Source organism: Ambystoma mexicanum, chromosome 3p (genome assembly GCF_040938575.1).
Source record: "Ambystoma mexicanum isolate Mex_15411 chromosome 3p, UKY_AmexF1_1, whole genome shotgun sequence".
NCBI lineage: Eukaryota > Metazoa > Chordata > Amphibia > Caudata > Ambystomatidae > Ambystoma > Ambystoma mexicanum.
In genome coordinates, this window is record NC_090925.1 from 1,048,023,834 (window position 1) to 1,048,044,475 (window position 20,642).

A 20,642-nucleotide genomic window follows, 5' to 3' on the forward strand; every position below is an offset into this window, starting at 1 on the left:
AATTTCAATCGTGATATTAGCTCACGGCTGGTGCAATAAGGATGGATGGTGCACAGATGGATGCACGGATGGTGCAGACACGGTACTTCAATTCAGATTCGATTTTAGGTGCTGAAAACCGCGATGCTCAGAGGGGCTCATAGGCAGCTGATAATATGCCTAGAGCTTACCTCAGCATCTAGGCAGAAGGGGGGTACTGCTCCTGCAGCATGTGGCGCAGCTGTGGAGCTCCTGCTCCAATTGTGGGTGTGCTGAGACTCTAGTCTATTAACCACTGACTTTAGACACATAAACAAACAAGCATTGGCAATGCCAATAGCTGGGCTTTTGTGTAGGCATGGGAAAGGCGCTTGCCAGGCACTGCAGTAGTAGAATTAACTACACATTTTTGCTAGCAGCTACAGAAGGGTGTCAGTACCTGGGCATCTAATAGTAGTGCCTAGCAAATGCCTAATACTTATACACAAGCCAAAAATGTTGGCTTTGCCAATGCTTGTTTTAAACAGCACTTCAGTGGTTTTGCCAATGCTTGTTTTTAACAGGACCTCAGTGAAGGACACGCAGAGTGTTTATAAATTGTGTGGCTGAAGGCACACCTGGTAAGACATTTTTATTATATCAGTAGCATGTTTACAACTCCAATGAAGTCATTAATGTGCAGAAGACTGCTTTGAGCAAACACTGGCAGGCACTTTGAGTGGAAAGTATGATGGTAAGGCTTGATTAAAACAAGCACAAAGTGTTCCTATTAGGATGTGTTTTGGGCGAGCGGAGGTAGGAATGAGTGGGAATGGCCATAGTGCTTAGCATGGCCATGGGCAGGCAATGAGTGGGCGCATAACCAAACAACATCTACAGGCTGTGTGTCCCTCCTCATATGCCATTTCTCCCTGTCTGTCCTCCAAAACAATAGTTTTGGCATGTAGGTTTCACAAGCGGCACCTAAAAGCCCAAACTAAAAACCTTTATTAGACAAATAGGCAGCTCACCACGCACAATCATCAACATTATACCCAAGTGCAAGTTAGCACCACTGGAGCAAGATAAAAAACAGATCTTCAATTTAGCACATCAATATTAATTTGGTCCCATCAACACAGCTTGGTAATCCGGCCACTTGCTCTAGATCTCAGCCTGCTGGGTCCTGTGTCCGGTTTTACTTCCTAAATTAATGCAATTCCGCAGCCGAAAAGCTGTGCACCTTCACATTCTTCCATGGAAATCTTTGATGCCGGTTTGATTGAACATTTGTTTTTTGATGCCACATTATATTCAAAGGATCATAAACTGAATTATACGAGGAAAAATATGCACTTTTTTGGCCCGGTTTCAGAGCAAGTGCCTTTATACAGAAAATGTGCATGTATTCAGGTGTGGAACTCACCTTATTACTGCACTCCTCCTTTCTTTTTCTCCTTTTCTGCGGCTTACCCCTCCTTGCCCTCTACTTCTCTTCGACACTCGTATGCACCTTCCACCTCCTCCTCAATTACTGTGCTTCCTCCTTGCCTTTCTACTGCTCTCTCTAGTCCCAAGCTCCACCTGTCTCTTTTCTCTTATCCATTTCTGAGTTATATGTCCTTTCCAAGGGTTGTGTTCAACCATCTCACCAATTTCTTAGACATACAAAAGCTTCAAAATCCCCTACAAGCAGGTTTCCACTTCTGTCACTCCACAGAAATTGCTCTCGTGAATGTGTCCAACTTCATTGCCTCTTCTAAGCACTCCAACCCACCCTCTCTTTTAATTCTCCATGACCTGTCGGCTGCCTTTGACATTGTTCATCACTCTGATCTCCTTAGTACTCTCTTTATTCTTGCGATTCGCGATCAAGCCCTTGGCTAGATTGAATCCTACCTGGCACCTCGGAAATTCTCTGTCTCCTGGAGCAACAACACCTCTCAACTCACTCCTCTAACTGTTGGTGTTCCACAAGTCTCTGTCTTGGGTTAGTTCCTCTTTACACTCCACACTTCTGCTCTTGGGGCACTAATATACTCCTTTGGGTTCTCGTACCAACTCTTCACGGATGACACCCATATCTTTTTCTATTTTCCTGAACTCTCCTCTAATCTCTCTATCAACATTTCAAACTCTCTCTCCCATTAAATATTTGATTGCTTTGCACTCTCTGATGTTAAACGTATCTAAACAGAGGTGCTCTTCTTCCCTGCCAAAAGCTCTCTCTCATCTCTTCCTCTGCCTATCCAGTTTCCACCCGACACTCTCCCCTACTCTTGTATGTATGTATATAGTATTTATACAGCGTGAACTAAAGCCAAGCGCTTCAAGGTGCTAGAAAAAAGCAGGAGAACAGGAAAGGCCACAAGGGGAGAAGCCATTAAAACACAAACATTTTCAAGCCCTTACGGAACCAGACTTCTTCAGCTCGAAACCTCAACGTCATCTATGACCCTTCTCACACCTTCTCTACTTTCATCTCCAAAGCTGGAACAGCAGTTTCCCTCAACCTCCTAAATATTAGGAAAATCAGACACCTCCTTCCTCTCGACACTGCCAAGCATCTCTTAACCACTCTTGTCTTCTCTAAACTGGACTACTGCACCAGCATCCTCTTGCTTTCTGTCCTCTCCACAAGATCATTAACTTCACTACCAGCACTCTCTTTGAACTCCCTCACTTCACACCCACTTTCTCGTACCGTCACCAGGCTGGGTGGCTGACGATGTAAAACAGGGCCAGATTTAAATGTCTTCTCTTGGTTCACAAATCTATCCACGCTAAGGCACCCCTGTATCTATCCTACTCCATCCAACTCTTCAAGCCTCCTTGTAATCTTTGCTCTGCCTCCTCGACTACTCTTGTGGCACCTCACACTCCCTGTGCTTCCTCTCACTTCTGCTCCTTCTGTCTTCTTGCTCCACTTGCATAGAATTTTCTTCCCCTGGACATCCGAGAAACAGTCCACTCAGATGTGTTCAAAACCAAACTAAAAGCCTACCTCCTCACCTCCAAGCTTTGCTCTTAGCCTAGTTCTCATCTACCTACTAAAATGTTTCCCTCGCTTCTAATGTGCCTCTGTCCCTCACTTCCCCAGCCTCTATCTAGCCCTTCAACCATCATGGTCACATCCCAAGCACAACTGGGTGTACTGTCTACCTGCACTTTAAAATGTCCAATGTTGGTTGTCCTTAATCTATGTATGTCCATTTATGCATTGTCCCTAGTGACTAATATTTACTCCCCTCCACAACCGGGTGAAAATGTTCTGGAAACTCAATGCTTCCCGTTAAATCTGATTTCTTTTCTTTGGTACGTTCTTTTGTGATCAAAATAGCATTGTTGCTCCTGTATAAAAATAATTAATTAATTAATTAATTAATTAAGTAGGATCATTGTGCATTATGGTCTCGTGAACGGAACTCAGCAATAAGTGACTTTCTGTTTGGTGCATTTGAAAAACAATGGTGTTGTTTTGCCCCGTGGCTTTTAAATTTTTACAGGGGGTGTGGTTTTAACGTGAAGGAGGTTTGGTAACATTTTCTCTGGTTGCGCTCTAGGCATGTTAACATTTATTTGTTGCATGTATTTTACTTGAACGTACCAGCATTTCCTCATTTTGCGTGCAACAACATTGATGTGTACGTCAATGCACGCTTGTTGCTATGTGCATGTTGCTGTGTATTTGTCAACACCAGCGTTTCCTTGTTGAACAAGCCAAGGTTTCCTGATTGTCGCTCCCGCATTCAATGAAACTTCCCTTTATTGCGCCATGCTTTACAGGTGTCAGCTATGACATATGCTTGCAGCCTGATTCAGCATACAGAACGATTTCCATGTTGCATCCACCCACTTTTCCTCTGCATGTACTAGTCTTGAATTACATATCGCCCAACATTCCGCCTTGAGTTTGGCTGCGACCTACATTCGGCCACACATTACATGTGTATGACTTCATGTGTTCTAGGAGGCCTCACCACCAGTGATGGGTCGGTGGGCACTGCTTCGGTTGCACATGTGGCTGGCAAGAGACTGGCGTTTCGCGCTTTACCCACTATTGACCGCTGCCCACAAGGAATAGCACGTCTGGTGCATCCCAACTGCGCTACTGAAGTTACATTTTTCCTTAGTACAGAAGGCCTATCTTCCCCCAACGGAGGATAGGGTCTTTTTCAGGGAGGGAGAGCAATGGTGTGTGCGGATGCGTGCTAGCGGGTGCGTGATGGTTGGCGTGGGCGAGTGATGGCGAGAGGTGTGCCATGGCGAGTGGGAATGATTGATGGTAAGCGTGTGGGAATGGCACTGGCTCGTAATGAGTCCCTGTGAATGCTGGTAAGTCATGGCGGGGCCGGATGAGTGATTGTGAGAGTGTGCATGCATCGTGGTGCATGTATGAGTCATGGAGGATGGTGTGTGTGTGTGCGAGGCATTTCTCGTGCACACCAGCATCAGGAAACGTTTAGTTTTATAATATCGAAAATGTGCAGTGGCGTGAGCTTTTCTAGCACATGGCTCCAGCAAGCGCACATTCTAGATGGTAAGTGTGTCATGGGAGAATTGTGAGTGAAGTGCACATCTCCTTATAAGGGAGGAATGGCCTGTGCTCTTTGTGGAGTCATGGAATGTTCCTCACAGGCCCTTAAAACACGGTCCACACCTACCTATAAACTACTCAATGACTGAGGGTGTGAATGCGTAGCGGCGCCATTAGAGGCGTGCCACTTTCAGCCACTCCAGGGTTTGTGCAACGCATGCATGAACTTGTAGGCTCATATTGTCAATGGGATCCATGAAGTCACACGTCCCACCATGCAATAAACATAGCCATGGGTGATGGGGTGGGTCCCCTTGGTAGCTATGTGCTGTCTAATGATTTCCAAGTTGCAGTTGCCCCTATTGGCCATTGGATGGCTGAAATGGCTGCGCAAGGTTTTAATCTCTGCAGCAGGATGTGTGCCGGAAGCGTGGTTTACTTTCAAAGGTGTAAGTTTGTACTGATATTTCCAGACACCAGGATCACACTTAAGGATATAGGTAGGTGTCAGACTATATGACAGAGATTAATGTGTGCCTGGTCTTTCCCCTCGAAAGAATATTCAGGTTATGATGTAACAGGCTGAATTGTGTGGTGTGTGTGTGTGTGTACGCGCACGCATGCATTCGCGCGTGCGTGCTTGTGTGTCTGTGACCTCATGCAGCTGCCGAATGAGTGTGGAATGCTGAGCTGTAGACAAACATGTTCCCTTATGCTATTAACCGAGGAGCTCATTGGCCAGGCCACTGCTCTGAGGCAAACCCCACATGTACACTAAAGATTTGGAATGTGCAGCCTGTATGGGAATAGTATGTCCACCCTTTCTCTGGACATTGCCCTGGAATCCCTCTAAAAGTGGAAATACTTCGTCTGTGCTAGGGAGAAACCCCAGACGGCTGCACCTCTCCTGGAGAGAACCACTGCCCCTGAGAGACAGATTATGGCCTTTGACCTCTAGCGCCATCATGGTTAAACATCTAGGACTGTAAGTGTGTGAAGAAGATTCCGCTGTGCAGTCTGGGAACCCGGAAGCATACCTGCCTACATTTGAAAATCAAAATTCCTGAGATGTATGCCCCGCCCACAACCACACACAACTCCGCCCATTTGTACACGGCTCCGCCCACACACCCGCCCACCTGTCAAAAAGGTAAACTCAGTTGAAGCTGTTTTGGAAACATTTTTGCAGTTTGCTCTTTACAGTGGAATGCAATACTTGTACATGTCCAAAGACAGGCAATATTAGGAAGGAGCAGAGAAATAATTACCTATTTGGAAAATGGGAAACAGAAGTCACAAGAGTAAAGTAATTTATTTATTTATTTCACATTTATAAAGCGCTCACACAGCCCGCAGGCATCGAGGCGCTGTTACAGGAATTGTCTTTTTTGTTTTTCTTAGTTGCGTAATTGTGTGGTTTTTTTTTTTCTTAGTTACGTATTTATAACGCGCTTAAACACCCAAAGGTTTCTAAGCGCGGACCCGGGGATCGAACCTGTTGTTGCTCCGTGTCGTCTTGCTTCCAAGACGCGCACGCTGCCGCTGAGCTATCCTCCCGGGATAGTAATATGACTGGAATGTTTATATTGTTTCTGCTCACCTGCCCTACAATAAAGACGTCTTTAGTTGAACAAGAATCAAGTGTCATGGAGTATTATTAATGCGAGGGTAGAGAACATATCATTGAAATAACGCTGTATAGTGGCCTTCCTGAAGGCCCAGGCTTCAGGTGTAAGTGCTGGCAGAATGAATGAAATTCCAATCCCTGAACATTATGGCGGGAGTATCTGCAGGGCCTTTAGTTTAGTGTCTTTCAGACAGATAACAATCTCAAAGATAGATTCACTGGCGTACACAGTCTCATTCACTGCTATAGTAAGCAAAATGAACGCGCCGCCGCCGCCATAATAATGCTGCTTTCAATCCAATGACAGGGATTCAAAGCAGTTGGGCGCCGGTCGCATACTCGCATTGGGAAAGGAAAGTAAAATAAACGCATTCAGCGCCGAGGTAGACACAAAATGAACAAAAATTAAATACTGGCCTTCCCACCCACACCTCCACCCGATTGGCTACCGGCGGCAGCCAATCGGCTGGAGAATATGACGGGACCGGAAATTCCTGAGATTCCACAGTCTTTTCTGGAGACCCAGAGAAATGCTTAAAATTCCGGAGTCTCCGGAAAAATTCGGGGTTTAGGCAGGTATGCCCGGAAGTGGAACGTGGTTCCATGTATTCTTCACTTATAACAGAACTTTGCCTTTTGGAGTTTACAAGGGCAGGGTTTGATTGACAAGGGATCTCGAGAAAGCTGATGTTACCTATCATCTGGAGAGTTAGAGTTCGCCGCTAATAAACAAGCGAGAGAGAGAGAGAATTTCTAACCTGTAGCCCTTAAATTCACAGAGAGTGTTCTCCCTCGGTAGGGTTGTTGGTGTTCACTAGAAAAATGGAAAAAATCTCCTTTACTAACATAGCCTTGGGTGAAGGTTGTAGTTGCGGAACAAGCAGGGGTCAAGTCCTAAAAATTAAAGTGGGGGGACTCATCATCAAATGCAATGGGATGGGACGTCACCAGTAATTAGCATATCAAGGTGAAACATGCACATTTCATTAAATTGGCTTTGCATAACCTCCTAAATTGCACAGGACGAATGGCATTTGATGTCATAAAATCAACACACACGAAACCAAGAGAGGATATTTTCTTCGAATAATGTTTTTGAAGACGTTAAAATGTGTGCATGTTTTAAACTCCATGAACCAATAAAAATGTTTTCCCTGGGATTTGCAGTACCGAAATTGGACATTTTACCTTTAGTTTATTCTTCATCAGGTTATATAGTGCAGTGTTGAAGTGTCCGTTCTACAAACCTGACGACTGCGGTTTGACCACCGAGGGCAGCTTTAATTGATAAATTCGAACAGGACATTGAATGTTTCTAATTTTAGCTGGGGGGACTGAGTCCCCCTCTGAAAATAGTGGGTGGACTCCGTCCCCCGCGTGTAATTTCGACTTGAACCCTGGGAACAAGTAAGCACATTGTTGCATTTAAGACTTTTTTCACAAGTAATATGCACATTAATTCCATTGGCAATCATTTTCCTACAAAGTTAGATATTCTTTTGGAAAAGCTTAGTTCGGGATTTCCTGACTGGTGTTACTTGTGGTTGATTAATTAAGTGACAAGATCCACCGTAATATTTCAGCTGAAAATGTAGACACCCTTCATTCACTTATGGAAGATTCTGAAGCAAAGTATGTTCTGTGTATTGCTGAGAAGAAGCGTCGTGGGAAACAGGAAGTTTATGTCAATATCGAAGGTGTTTTGTATAGCAAACAGCTGTCCTTGGTATGACTTGAAGCCAGTGGTAGAAGCGTACCAAATAAAGTAGTGGAACTGCGGTCTCTGCAGGGGAGAGGGTAGGCGGAAGCATAGTGCAACATTTGGCAAGTCTTGCGGCCGGGGCATTGCAATGGTCTAAGCGGTTAGTAACCATGGCTCCTTTTACAACTTTACACTTGCAGAGGGGCATGGATGGACAAATCCTCTATACACAATGGTGCACATGGTCGTAAAAAGTAGAGTAACTGGAAACAGAAAAAAATAAAAGTAGTGGAACACTGCTCCTGACCGTCCGTGCTCACTTCGATCCAGAGGCGAAGACAGGGTAGGGCCTGAGTGGGCAAGGCCCACCCAAAATCTGTAAATGCCCTCTCACCAGCACTGTGTCGGCATTTACAGATGTTAATGTCACTGTGGTGGGCCCAGCTACATTCGCTTCAGGCCCCACTTGTTAGACAATCCTGGCTACGCCTCTGCTTCGATCACTACTTGAAGCGATGTGTCCTGTATGCGCCGTCACTGCACAGCTGAGATAGCAAACTGGTGGGAGATTTTATATCTAGATGAATTGTGCCTTGCATACATATTGCCCTTATATCCAGACAAGGAGGTGTAGGGTAGTATTGGAAGGGTGCTACATTGTGGCAATGAAATCTAATCAATGCCGCTAGATTGGGTAGGGATAGGCTGTGAGGTGAATAGTGCATGCAGCGACCAGGGCAGAGCATGCCTGTGCTCTACTGTTGGATTCCACACACACCCCCACGCGGGACAGGCGATACCAGCCCAAAAGAGCCCAGTATGAGAGTCGGTCTGAGGTTAGAGTCACTTAGGTGTAGAGGTTTCTATTGGTTGGGACAAGATGAAGATGTTGGAGATGTACTCCGTGCATGAGCCTGCATACAAGGACGATGTATTTGAGACATGCATGGTGGCCAGTGTCACCTCTGCTGAGTGCAATATTTAATTAGATATTGCTTAATGCTAATTTACAAGACATGTGTATGAGATTCTTAAAAACAGGTGGAGAGAGGTACATGTGGTGTAGAGGTTTCCACGTTCATAGGTTGGGCGGATTACTTGATCGTCACTGCTTAGGTTTGTGTTGTATAGATATAACTGCACAGGGAAGTGTGTGTTATATGATATTTGCTGGCTCAGTAAGTCTAGCTTCAGAGTATTGTACTGTGTTCAGAGTTCCCGCACTCACTGGCAGCTGAAGCCACCAACCCGATTCGCAAGGGTGGGGTTCTGTTCAGTGGGCCATTCAGAGCCACATAATATCCTAGTTAGATTCTCTGTGCTCTTGAATATTCTGGAACCACTGAACTCTCTCTCTCTTGCCTACATTTGTAGCTTGCAGCTTTGCAAACGTCAAGTATTTTGTCTGGGCACTAAAAGATGGTGCATTGATGGCGCCAAACAAGGCTCTGATGTTCTTCTCCACACACACTGACAAGGAAACAAAACATATATTTATGTCATGCAAGGTTTTCAATCGCTGGGAGTGCATCCTATCCAGTATTAAAAGGACATAGGGCCTCATTACGAGTCCGGCGGTAACCGAGGTGGTAAAACCGCCTGGTTACCGCCGGACTCGTATTACCATTCTGCCTCTGTGACTCCCGGAAATACCAGGGCATTACGACCCTGGTGTCCCGGGAATTCCGGAGGCGGAATTCAGTAAATCCCCATTCCCATGGAGTCCGATAAGACTCCATGGGAATGGGGAAGTGGAAACACGGCACCATCTCGTGATGGTGTTGGTGTTTCCACGTCTGCCTGCAGGCGGGCGGTGTTAAACCCGCCAGGTCAGACCTGGCGGGAACATCACCTCCCGCCTGCAGGAGTCGGGATCGGGCGGTCCGGAATTAACCACTGTTATTTCCGGACCACCCGACCTGTAATGAGGTCTATAGTCTCTTACAGCCAGTGAATATAATCTCCTCCTGCCTACCAAGAATTATATAAGACTTTTTCTCTGCAACTAGTATTTTCTCTGGGCACAAAAAGAAGAAACACTTATATACAGCCACTCTCTTGTCTGAAAAGAATTCTAAGATTTGTTAAATGACACACACACACTCACACACACACTCTACACCATCATTCAGGCATGGATGGCCACACATGGCCTCTGCCGGAATGATGATAAAACTGAGTTGCTCCTAGTCGGATCACCCAATAACCTACAGAAACGTAGTCCCAACTACAATAGCATCCTCATCGATGGGAACAACATAACCATTGCCAAACATGTAAAAACCCTGGGCTTCTGCCTTGATGCCAACACCAATCTCACTATACAGGTTTATATGACTGCCTCGGCCACTGCCTACACAGGCAAACTAATCAGGGCTTGCAGACCCCTGCTGGCTACCAACAGTTGCATCATACTGACCAGAGCACTTATACAGTCCAAACTGGACCACTGCAATGGCCGATACCTAGGTGCCAACAAATCCATAATCAACAAGTTGCAGGTTCTGCAAAATAACGCGCTTAGAGCTGCACTCAACATACCTAGAAGAGAGCACATCTCAGCAATCAGAAAGTCCCACAAATGGCTCTCTAAACAAGAAAGAATTGACTTAAAAACCATCTGCCTTACATTCAAAGCTTTGAACCACCAAGCCCCACCATATCTCTCAGACAAATTCACTATGAAACTATCAACCAGACTCACAAGATCTACCAACACATCCTGCCTGGTAGTGCCCAGGTACAACCGCAAAAGAGCAGGTGGTACTAGTTTCCCGGTTCTAGCAGCCCAATTATGGAACACTCTTCCACAGGACATCAAAACCATTCAAACTTTTGGTAAAATTCAGAAGCCAAGTCATCATATGGTTAATAACAACAATGAACTCTACTATTTTATACCTAACACCAGTCTGGATTCCCCTAATTTATTTAGACATCCCACCCCATCTCGTATCTCTTCATTTGTACTTATAGTACTGTACTCATTATCTGTACTCTGCCTTCAATAACCGTATCATGTAACCATTGTATAATTTGTACCTTGCTTGTAACCACATCCTTACCTAAAGCACCCAGAAACCTCTGGGTCAGGCGCACTATACAAATAAATAAAACAAACAATGAAACAAACTCATAGTCACTTATTATAATATCCAGCTCCCTACCAAGAATTATTGACTTTTTCTGTGTAGTTAGTATTTTGTCTGGTGACAACAAGATGACTCACTTACAGCTAATGAACACACTACATTGTCGGGGGGAAATTCTGCCGGGGTCGGCCGGGCCGTCCGCAGACCTCCGGGCAGGGAGGCCCCAACTCCTCCCGTATATCCCAGATGAGATAGAGTATGAGACACACACAAGGAGCAAGGTGACTCTGCTGTTTATTTATACAAAACGGCAGGGATGGGTCAAGGAGCGTACGCGTTCGTCCTGACACACACAATCGTGGGGCTCGCAGGCCCTTTTTACTGCATTATGACGCGCTACTTGCGTCACTTCAAAAAGTTAGCAAAAAACCTATCGCCACTCTTAATTGGTTGCTCGAGTGGTAGGGTTAGTATAGTACACATATAGAGAATGATATTAGTGGACAAGGTGTAGTCAGGTGGTATATCTGGGTTGTCCCTACAATTAGATACATAAGAATTGTTACATGAAGACTCCTGAGGATTGGCTAATGTTACTGACGTCTGAGATAAGAGCCCCATGTTCTGATTGGTGCACCCGTGAGCTTCCCAGCCTGGGACCACCGTTGTTCCCAGCTCTCGGTGTACCTGTGATTGCAACAACGTTTCAATATGGGTACGTGCAGACAATGTGAGGATTTATTCATAGGTGGAAGGCTGACCGCTCCCACTGTAGCAGATGTCCATTGAGCCTTTCAAGTGTATTGGCCTGTGTCTCGTAGCGAGGGACCCAGACGCCTTTTTTCTCCTGGGCTTTGGCATCTCGTCAGGTTCGGCTTGGTCACGTGGGGAGGGACCGTGAAAGAGGCAGAATTCTGCACAATTAATATTGCTTTTTCTACTGCGCGTCTGGTTTAATTTGCCGGCGTGACTTTAACGTTGGTGCGCGGGGTGCGAGGTTGCAACATCGTGCCTTTGATGATTTGTTCTTGGACTGTGAGTTTGCAACATTACGACCTTGGCTGGTTGCTCCACTGGGTTCTTTCTGCAGGATCAGCAACCTGACTCGTGCTTTGTTAATGTCCACGGGAGCTCTTGGTTGAGGCCTACTTGGGCCTGGTGCATAATTAGTCCGTTTGGTGTATAGGTGCTTTTAGGTTATAATAGCATATATTTCCATGACCAGTATCGTGTTTCCATTATACCTCTATGGTGGTAATGGGTTTCAAGAGAAGCGTGAGCAAGCGTTATAAATGAGCTCATGATGCGTCTTGCGTTTCTGCATTCTGAAAGCCTATATAAAAATAATAAAGATGCACGTCCGTGAATATGCCTGTCGCCTACGTCAGAGCACTGAGTATGTTCTTCGTGTAGATTGGTGTGGAAATGTTCAGTGTGTATATTTGTACAGAAGTGCTTCCCGTTGTCTAGGTCGTCATGGCATCTCTAACGACGTGTGGATTTTAGTCTAGCTGATCCGAACCGCAGGTGTCGGCATGGCCAGTGCGGGCTGTTGGGCAGGCAGATGGACACATCCGTATGTTCCTGTACCAGGGTACCTGGTCGTCTGGTAAATGGACAAACTCTTCTCGCGGCGGGTGTCTGGGCCGTGATCCTCTAGGCCAAGCGCGAGAGGTGAAGGACGGGAGCCTGGTCTTCCATTCTCCCACTTCAGTCCCCCCTCTGGTCGACTTGTCGACCACAAACATATCCTTCTCGTTATCTCCTCTTACCCTCCATATCTTAGTTATCCCTCCGAGATGTCCATAATGGTTTACATGATCTTCAAATGACCAATACATATATTCACATGTTCCTCCAGGAGTACAGTATACCCATCTTCCTATGTAGCTCCTGGGGTTCCTTGGGTTCTCGATCTTCACTGATGGTGGGTCTAGATGGTTGGTGATGATTTGGGTGCGCAACTTCTCCCTCTCTTGTATTATCACCCCTGTATGCTGGCCATCATCTGCTGGCATCAAGGGGTGCATTCCCACCATTTCCAGCAACTCGTCAGTCGTGCGTGCCTTCCGGGCTTTCCAAAATCTAATTATGATCAGAGTAGCTTCAGCCAAAATAGTACACCCCACTATTATTTTCAGTCCATCTGACAGCCAAGATGGCATCCATGACCATAATAGTGAAAACCAGCTCTTATCCTTGTCTACACCGTTACTTTCATCCATCATTTTGGAGTGCATCTGGGCCAATTGTGATACTGCTTCTGTCAGTGTACCATTGTCAGCATCGTTGGCAGGTATGAACGTGCAGCAAGATTGTCCTATCTTTGCACAAACTCCTCCTTCCATTGCTGTGAGAAGGTCCAATACATATCTGTTCTTTAGTGCTACCATCCTTACAGCTCGCAGCTCCTCTTTAATTGCGTTGAACCCATTTACTGTTGAATTGATGGTCATCATTAGTTCCCATCTGGTTATTTGGAGCCATTTTGCGTTTGCGTATGCCTGCAGTCCCGGATGTATTATTGAGGAGAAAAACATTGCTGCTCTGCTGAATAGTCTGTGTTCTGGCGGTATTGACGTTAGTTCCGTTTCCGACCTTCCCCACAGGTAATTTCCTGTCAGTGGCTCTCCTTGTCGTTTTCTCCTATTTAGGACAGTATCCTCGCTGTTGGTCTTGTTCTCTTGCTCCTTCTGAAGTGGTGCAGATCTCTTTCGTCTCTTATCCCCTTCATCCATTTTAGGAAATTTCGCCACATTGACATGCTTCTTAGGTACCACTAGTGATGGTACATTGACGTGTACCATTGTGCACACACCATTCCACAGGGGAGGCAGTGTATGATATGCCTTTTCTCCACAGGCCCAATAATGGTCCATTATTACTGCTGTTCCCGCTCCCCCCTCAGGTAACTCCATCACGCTTGCACAATTGGTGTTATATCCTACGTCCACCTCTCCTTTATGCTGGTAGCATACTTTGGGCGCAGTCAATGGTAGTATTGTTATTGGGTCTTCATCTTCTTCTACCCACGTGAGCATTGGTACGTACTTGATCCACGTCGTCCAACATCGATGATTGTGTGTCTCGATGGTTGAGATAGTTTCTTTTGTTACCATGTTGCTGCCAATTACTCCTATCTCCCAGCTGTTGTCCAGATACACCTTTCCTGTTATCGTCAGTAGCGGCCTCTCCCAGCATCCTTGTTTACCCGGAACTTCAGTGGCGTACCAATCACATGGTAGATACTGCAGTGTTACCTTCTTTGTTTCTCCTTTTGCAGGGCCACTTGTTATGTATTTGAATGCTTCAGCATGTAAACTGGTCTTGTGATAACTCAGATAGGTCTTAAGGAAGTTGTTTTCATATGGGTATGAGTCTCGTGTTTTCCATGTCATGTGCACTACTGTTCCTTGAAATCTTCCTTTCGTTTGGAACAGGGCCAAATATATTATGCACTGTGCTGTCTTTTCATCTATTTCAGTGGCAACAAATGTTCGTGAAGCGCTCATGGCGTATGGTATTAATGAGCAAACGTAACAGCTATCCTCAGTTGTCTGCTTACCAATGCGGGTCATGTGCTGGTACCATATGTTGTTTGTGACGTGTGCTGAATCTTGTACATAATTATCAATCCCTTTATTGTCTGAGTATGTGCTGCGTTTAACTCTATTTTGCTTGGGTGCAATGTTACTATTACCACCTGACGTAACACCTGTTGCAGCAGGGAACGGGGGTATATTAAGTTTGGGTGCAGCAATAAAACTGATAGCATAGCTGTACTGCCAGACAGAGGCAGCCAAGAACCCGGTGATCATAAAAATCCCTATTATTTTTATTACATATGCTAATCTCACCGGCATTTTGCTCTTACCTTGCTGCAGTCCTGGCAGCGTATTCTTGTGACGTTAAAGTTGCCCGCCTAAAAATTCTCAAAAGTGCTCGTTATTAAATGTTAGTTTTGTTTCCTTAAGCTCTCCCTATCAAGTAGTCATTCAGTGCCCAGGTGAAGAGCTGCTCCCACGCTACTCTAAGTGATCGGTCTCTTAGGACCGGCAAGTATGGGCGGAGGTGGGGCATGTAATTTTCTATGGCCAGGAGGAAGGCTGTGTAGTAGACACGTACCCTTCTCCTTTTTAAGTATGTTGGCCTTTTTATTTCGTATACAAATTGGTGTGACAATTCTTCTGGGTAGTTATCGTCTGGCAGCACCATCTACGCCTGCACACTGAATTTGTTAATTAGCTTTTCTTAACAATACAATATTACGCAGTTCCTGTATGTGCGAGAGAAAAAAAGAGAACATTCACGTGTTTACATGTGTATTGGTGCAAGCAATGTCCTTCAGTTTTAGTTACAACTGTACTTAGCAGTCAATGGGGGGGGTTTTTTGCTCAGATGGCGGAAGTATTTTTACTCTTTGAGCGTGTGACCATAGGGTGGGCAGTATGGGGATCACCCCTTTCTTCGTCAGTTATCGTCTCCGAGGCAACAATTGGGTCGTTGTCTGTGATGGAACTTTCTTCCGCTGTCGGGGGTGTTGTTACTGTCCTTCCAATGGACCTGTCGTTGGCGCTGGGGCGGGTCTGCAGTTTGTAGATCTTTACGTCATGTAGGTGGTTCCAGGCACGCTTATCCTTTAGTTTTACTGCTCTTGTTGATACGTCCTCCACCAGATGGGGGCCAGTGAACCTCTTCTCGTTCCACTTTCTATTGAAATTGCGAAGTAGTACGTGGTCACCTTTGGCAAGTTTGCACGAGTTCTCCTTTCCCAATTCTGTACTTTCGTCTTTTTCTTGATTGCTGGTAGACCCGCCCCGTGTGCGCTCGAGCTGTTGAGACACAAACACGACACTAGTAATCAAAGAAGACACATATTGATACATTTCATCACCTAACACATTCGCTGAACTTTCGTGATCGGTGAATGCCCTTGACGTTGGTGTTAGGGGAAGGCGCATTTGACGTCCAGTAACCACTTCGTGAGGGGTGAGGTGGTGGTCGGACCCTGGCCTATTTCTAAGTTCAAACAATGCTAACGGAAGGCAATACAACCAACTTTTCTTTGTTGTTTGTTGTATTTTAGCAATTGCCTCCTTCAATAAGCCATTCAGGCGTTCACATACACCATTAGCCTGTGGGTGGTATGCACATGCAAATTTGTGTTTAATGTTCAGCAGGGATGTGATATGCTGGAACATTTCGTTTGCGAAATGGGGGCCGTTGTCTGATCTTAACACCTCGCACACTCCCCACCTGGGGAAGACCTCCCTTACTATGAATTTGGCTGCTCTAAACGCATCAGGGTGTGAACAGGGCCCTGCTTCAATCCACCTAGAAAATGGGCATACTACTACAATCATATACCTATTACCTTGACATATGTTGATCATATCAACATAGTCAATGTGAAGGTGCCGAAAAGGTCCTTCTGGCCGGGGTATGGTACCTCTTATCACTTTTAAAGTATGACCGGCCGTAAACTGTTGACATGTGAGGCAATTGCTGATAAAATTTGACACATGAGAGGTTAACTCGGGACAAAACCAATCTTCTCTAATTCGTGCTGCAATTATTTCCTTGCCTGTATGGGCAGGGTGATGTAATTGGCTCAGGGCGGTATTTAACAGTGCCAACGGTATTACAACTTTCCCAGTGCCACCCTGGCGCCATAGTGCGTCGGTTGGTGACATTGTGCATCCTCTTTTCACCCATACTTCTTTTTCGGCCATTGGTGCAGCCGCTTGTAGTTCCATAATCTGTGTGGCTGGGAGATGGGTGTACCCTTCTCTTATTAACATCTCCCTAGCTATTCCCCTCCCTCTCCCTCTCTGTGAGTCTGTGGGGTTCCATATCTCACCAAAATATGCAGCATATTTCGCATGTGCGTCTGCTGCTGCATTTCCTTTTGAGACGTAGTCTTCTCCATTTGTGTGTGCGGTGCATTTTACTAGGGCTAGTTCTTGGGGGTCGTTTATTACTTCAATTAGTTCAGCCAACAAGAGGGCATGTTGTACTGGAGTGCCATCAGCTCTCCTAAACCCTCTTCTTCTCCATTTTGATAGCCCTGAGTGGACAGTCGATGTAACATATGCACTGTCGGAATATATAGTTACTCTTTTATTAAAACTTTCCTTTAATGCCAATATTAGTGCAACCAGTTCCGCGGCTTGAGCAGAGTAATGCTGTGGTAATTGTACACACTTCATAGCCACACACACCGGCGCCTCCATCATTTTTACTACTGCTGCCCCAGTCCTTCGTATCCCATCTCCTTGATCAATAGTTGATGACCCATCAATAAACAAAAGCTCACCTCCCTCTAATGCGTTTTCTTCAACTTTCCTAGTACATGAGTACATTTCAGTTACTTGGGTGCAGTCGTGGGCGTAATCTCCCTCTTCAATTACTTCTGCTAGGAACCTTGCAGGGTTAACCGTGCTACATCTAACAATTGCTAGTTCAGCTTTAGACAAAATAATCTCATAACCTGATGCCCTCTGTGTCGTTAGTGTGGACTTAGGTTTATTCAATATCGCAAATAGTGCATGTTCCACAAATAGTGTAGTTGGACACCCCATAGTTATTGCTGATGCTTTTTCTACTGCAAAAGCAGCTGCAGCAAGACCTTGTTCACAAGAGAAGTGGCCTAACATTATAGGGTCTAAGTGACCGCTGTAAAATGCTACTGGTTTATAGCCCATGCTAGTTTTTTGGGCCAACACTGCTTTCATCACTGCTGAGTCGCAATGTGAAAATATAAAAAAGCGCCGCTCATAGTCTGGGGATGCCAGTACTGGAGCAGTTGATATCGCGTCTTTTAATTCGTCAAATGCCTCCCTCATTTCCATAGTCCACCCCAACTTTTTCTCCCCTTTATTTGCTTCCTTCAAACCCTCAAGCAGGGGTCCTATGTATGAGCTATAATCAAATACCCATGCTCTACAGTAGTTGCACAGCCCCAGAAATTGCTGCAGTTCTCTCACAGTCTGTGGCACGGGAGTGCTTGAGATGGCCTGTGCTCTTTGTGGTGCAATCCTTCTTCCATGTTGGGATATCAGTTGGCCAATGTAAAGTACCTGTTCCTGACAGTATTGTATCTTTTCCATGTCTACCTTGTACCCCTTTTCAGCCAATATTGTCAACATTTTTAAGGAGTCCTCTCTACATTTGCTTTCGTTTGTACTGCAAATTATTATGTCATCCACATACTGTAACACTGTGCTTTCCACCTCAACGTTACCCAAATCCATCTGTATTACTCTATTGAAAATTGAGGGTGATTCACAATACCCCTGTGGTAATCTGGTATGTTTCCACTTTGTATTTCGGTAAGTGAAGCTTGTCAAATCTTGTGAGTCTGGGTGTAATGGTATTGAGAAAAAAGCATTTTTAAGGTCAATCACTGTAAATCGTGATGCTTCTGCTGGAATGCCACACAATATTGTGGCAGGGTTTGCTGTTACTGGATACTCTGCTTCTACTATGTTGTTCAAGGGTCTGAGGTCCTGTATGAAGCGCCAAGACCCCCCTTTAGCCTTGCGCACCGGGTACACAGCTGTGTTACATGGTGATTCTGAGGGGACCAATATGCCATTGTTTATAAGGGCCGTTATGGTTTCATATATGCCCTCATCTGCCTCTTTTGACAATGGGTACTGTTTCACTCTTGGTAGTATGGCACCTTTTTTCAATTTTATCCTTACACCCCCTATGCTTTTTATGCATCCCACGTCATAAGGGCTAATAGTCCATAATGATTTGGGCACCTTTGACATATCTTCCTTAAAAAATGGGACTGAGGTGCCTGCGGGTGCCTCAAGTGCCATTGCAATTTTCTGTGCTACTTGTTTGTGAGCCACTCTTAGCCATATTTCTACACTCATCATGAACACCATTTCACCTTCCTCCTTTTCTTCTGAAAACAGCTCTTCATCTGACACCTGGGTCAGCCTACATCCTTCTGCTAGTGCTATCACTGCCCTCCATGCTCTCCCTTCTTTATCTTGGGCGTGCACAGCAACATAATCAGCTGTTGCAATAATGCTCTCGATGTCCATTACAAACACCTTCCCTTCCAGTTCATTAACTGGTGTTTCTGGTCGGAACAGATAGGCTGCTGGCCTCCTCCATATTTTCCCTCCTATCCCTGGCATCCATGCAAATGCCATGTCTGTGCCATACTGGAATAGCTCGCCATCTACTGGCTCTGCCCTAATCGCTATCTGTCCACAGTATGCTTGCAAAATCTGTCGTGCTGCGAGCATGTTAATCCCTGGAGTAGAGCAAATTATGCCATCCTCTGTAAAGGAGATCGTCATATTCAACCTGTTCATTATGTCTCTCCCCAGTATATTTACTGGTGAGGCACTATAATACAAAAGTGGGACTGACAGATCATAATCTCCAATAGATAAGGGAACGTTATCAGTAAATGGAACCAACCCTTTAGCCCCAGAAAATCCTTGGGTGTTCATGGCTTCGCCTGACATCTTAAATTTACCTTCCCTTATGCAAGACCGGGTTGCCCCGGTGTCAACAAGGAATGATAATTTTTTGTCACCTATCGTTACCTCTATGCGTGGCTCCTCCGCACTATTAGGTGTTACTGACAGGATGGGACACACCAAGGCCGTCTGTGGGCTGACCTATTGGGGGTACAATGATTGGCCATTCCCTGTGTAAGGGTTGTGTCCCAACACCGTCACCCCACCCAATTGTGTTCGTTCAGTTTGGGGTGGTGGTTGTATTAACGCCACTTGTTGTTGTGGCGGCGTCAGTTGCTGTGTTATTTGTTGTTGTGGCAGTGAATAGGTTTGTGGCTGTTGTGTTTGTTGTTGTTGGTCACTCCCTTGTTGTGACATCTGCTGTTGTTGTATGCCCTGCTGTTCTTGTGAGGTCCTAGGTTGTGCTTGTTCATTCCATGCTGGTGTTCCTGGCCTGACCCTACATGTACGTGACATGTGTCCTAATAGTCCGCAGCTCCAACACACGGGTGGTTCCCTGTTTTGCCATGGGAAGCTCCCTGTGTTGTCCTGGTATACGGGTTGCCCTGTGGGGTAGTAATTTCTGAGTCCCCCAGCCTGTTGCTGGGTATTATATCCATATCCTCTCCCCCTCATAAACCCTCCTCTCCCTCTGTTATAACTATAATACCCAGTTCCTTGCATTGGGTACCCTCCTCCCATGTTTGGTGCGTGTAATTGCAGAGGCGGCACTTGCTGTATTACACCTTGTGGAGGCGCTATTTGAGCTGGATCTTGTGCAGCCACTACTTGCGTTGGGCTTTGAGCCATTGGTGTGGGCGTAGTTATTAGTGCCCCTTCCATTGTATATTTAGTAAGTTTTTTCTGTACTAATTTGGCCTCTTCTGTTTTCCTGTCCTCCTCCTTTTGTTTCATTTTTCCTTGCCATGTCCTGCAGTGATGTACTATAGTCAGTTGTATTTCTGGCCATGGTTTTGCTTCCATCCCCACTACTTTCTTTAGTTGTTTCTGAACTCCTTCTGGGAGCCCTTGTACTAGTATATGATAAAATATGGCTGGTGTTTTGTCCCATTGTTCTCTAGTTTCCATGCGCCACTTCTCTTGAATATCCTGGATATAATCAACAGGATCCTCATTTTCACCCATCTTACGGGAAGTAATGGCTCCTATGTCTGATGTGTCTGGGTACTGCACTCTCAGTGCCTGCCATAGCGCATGTCTGCAGTTTGCAAATGGTGCC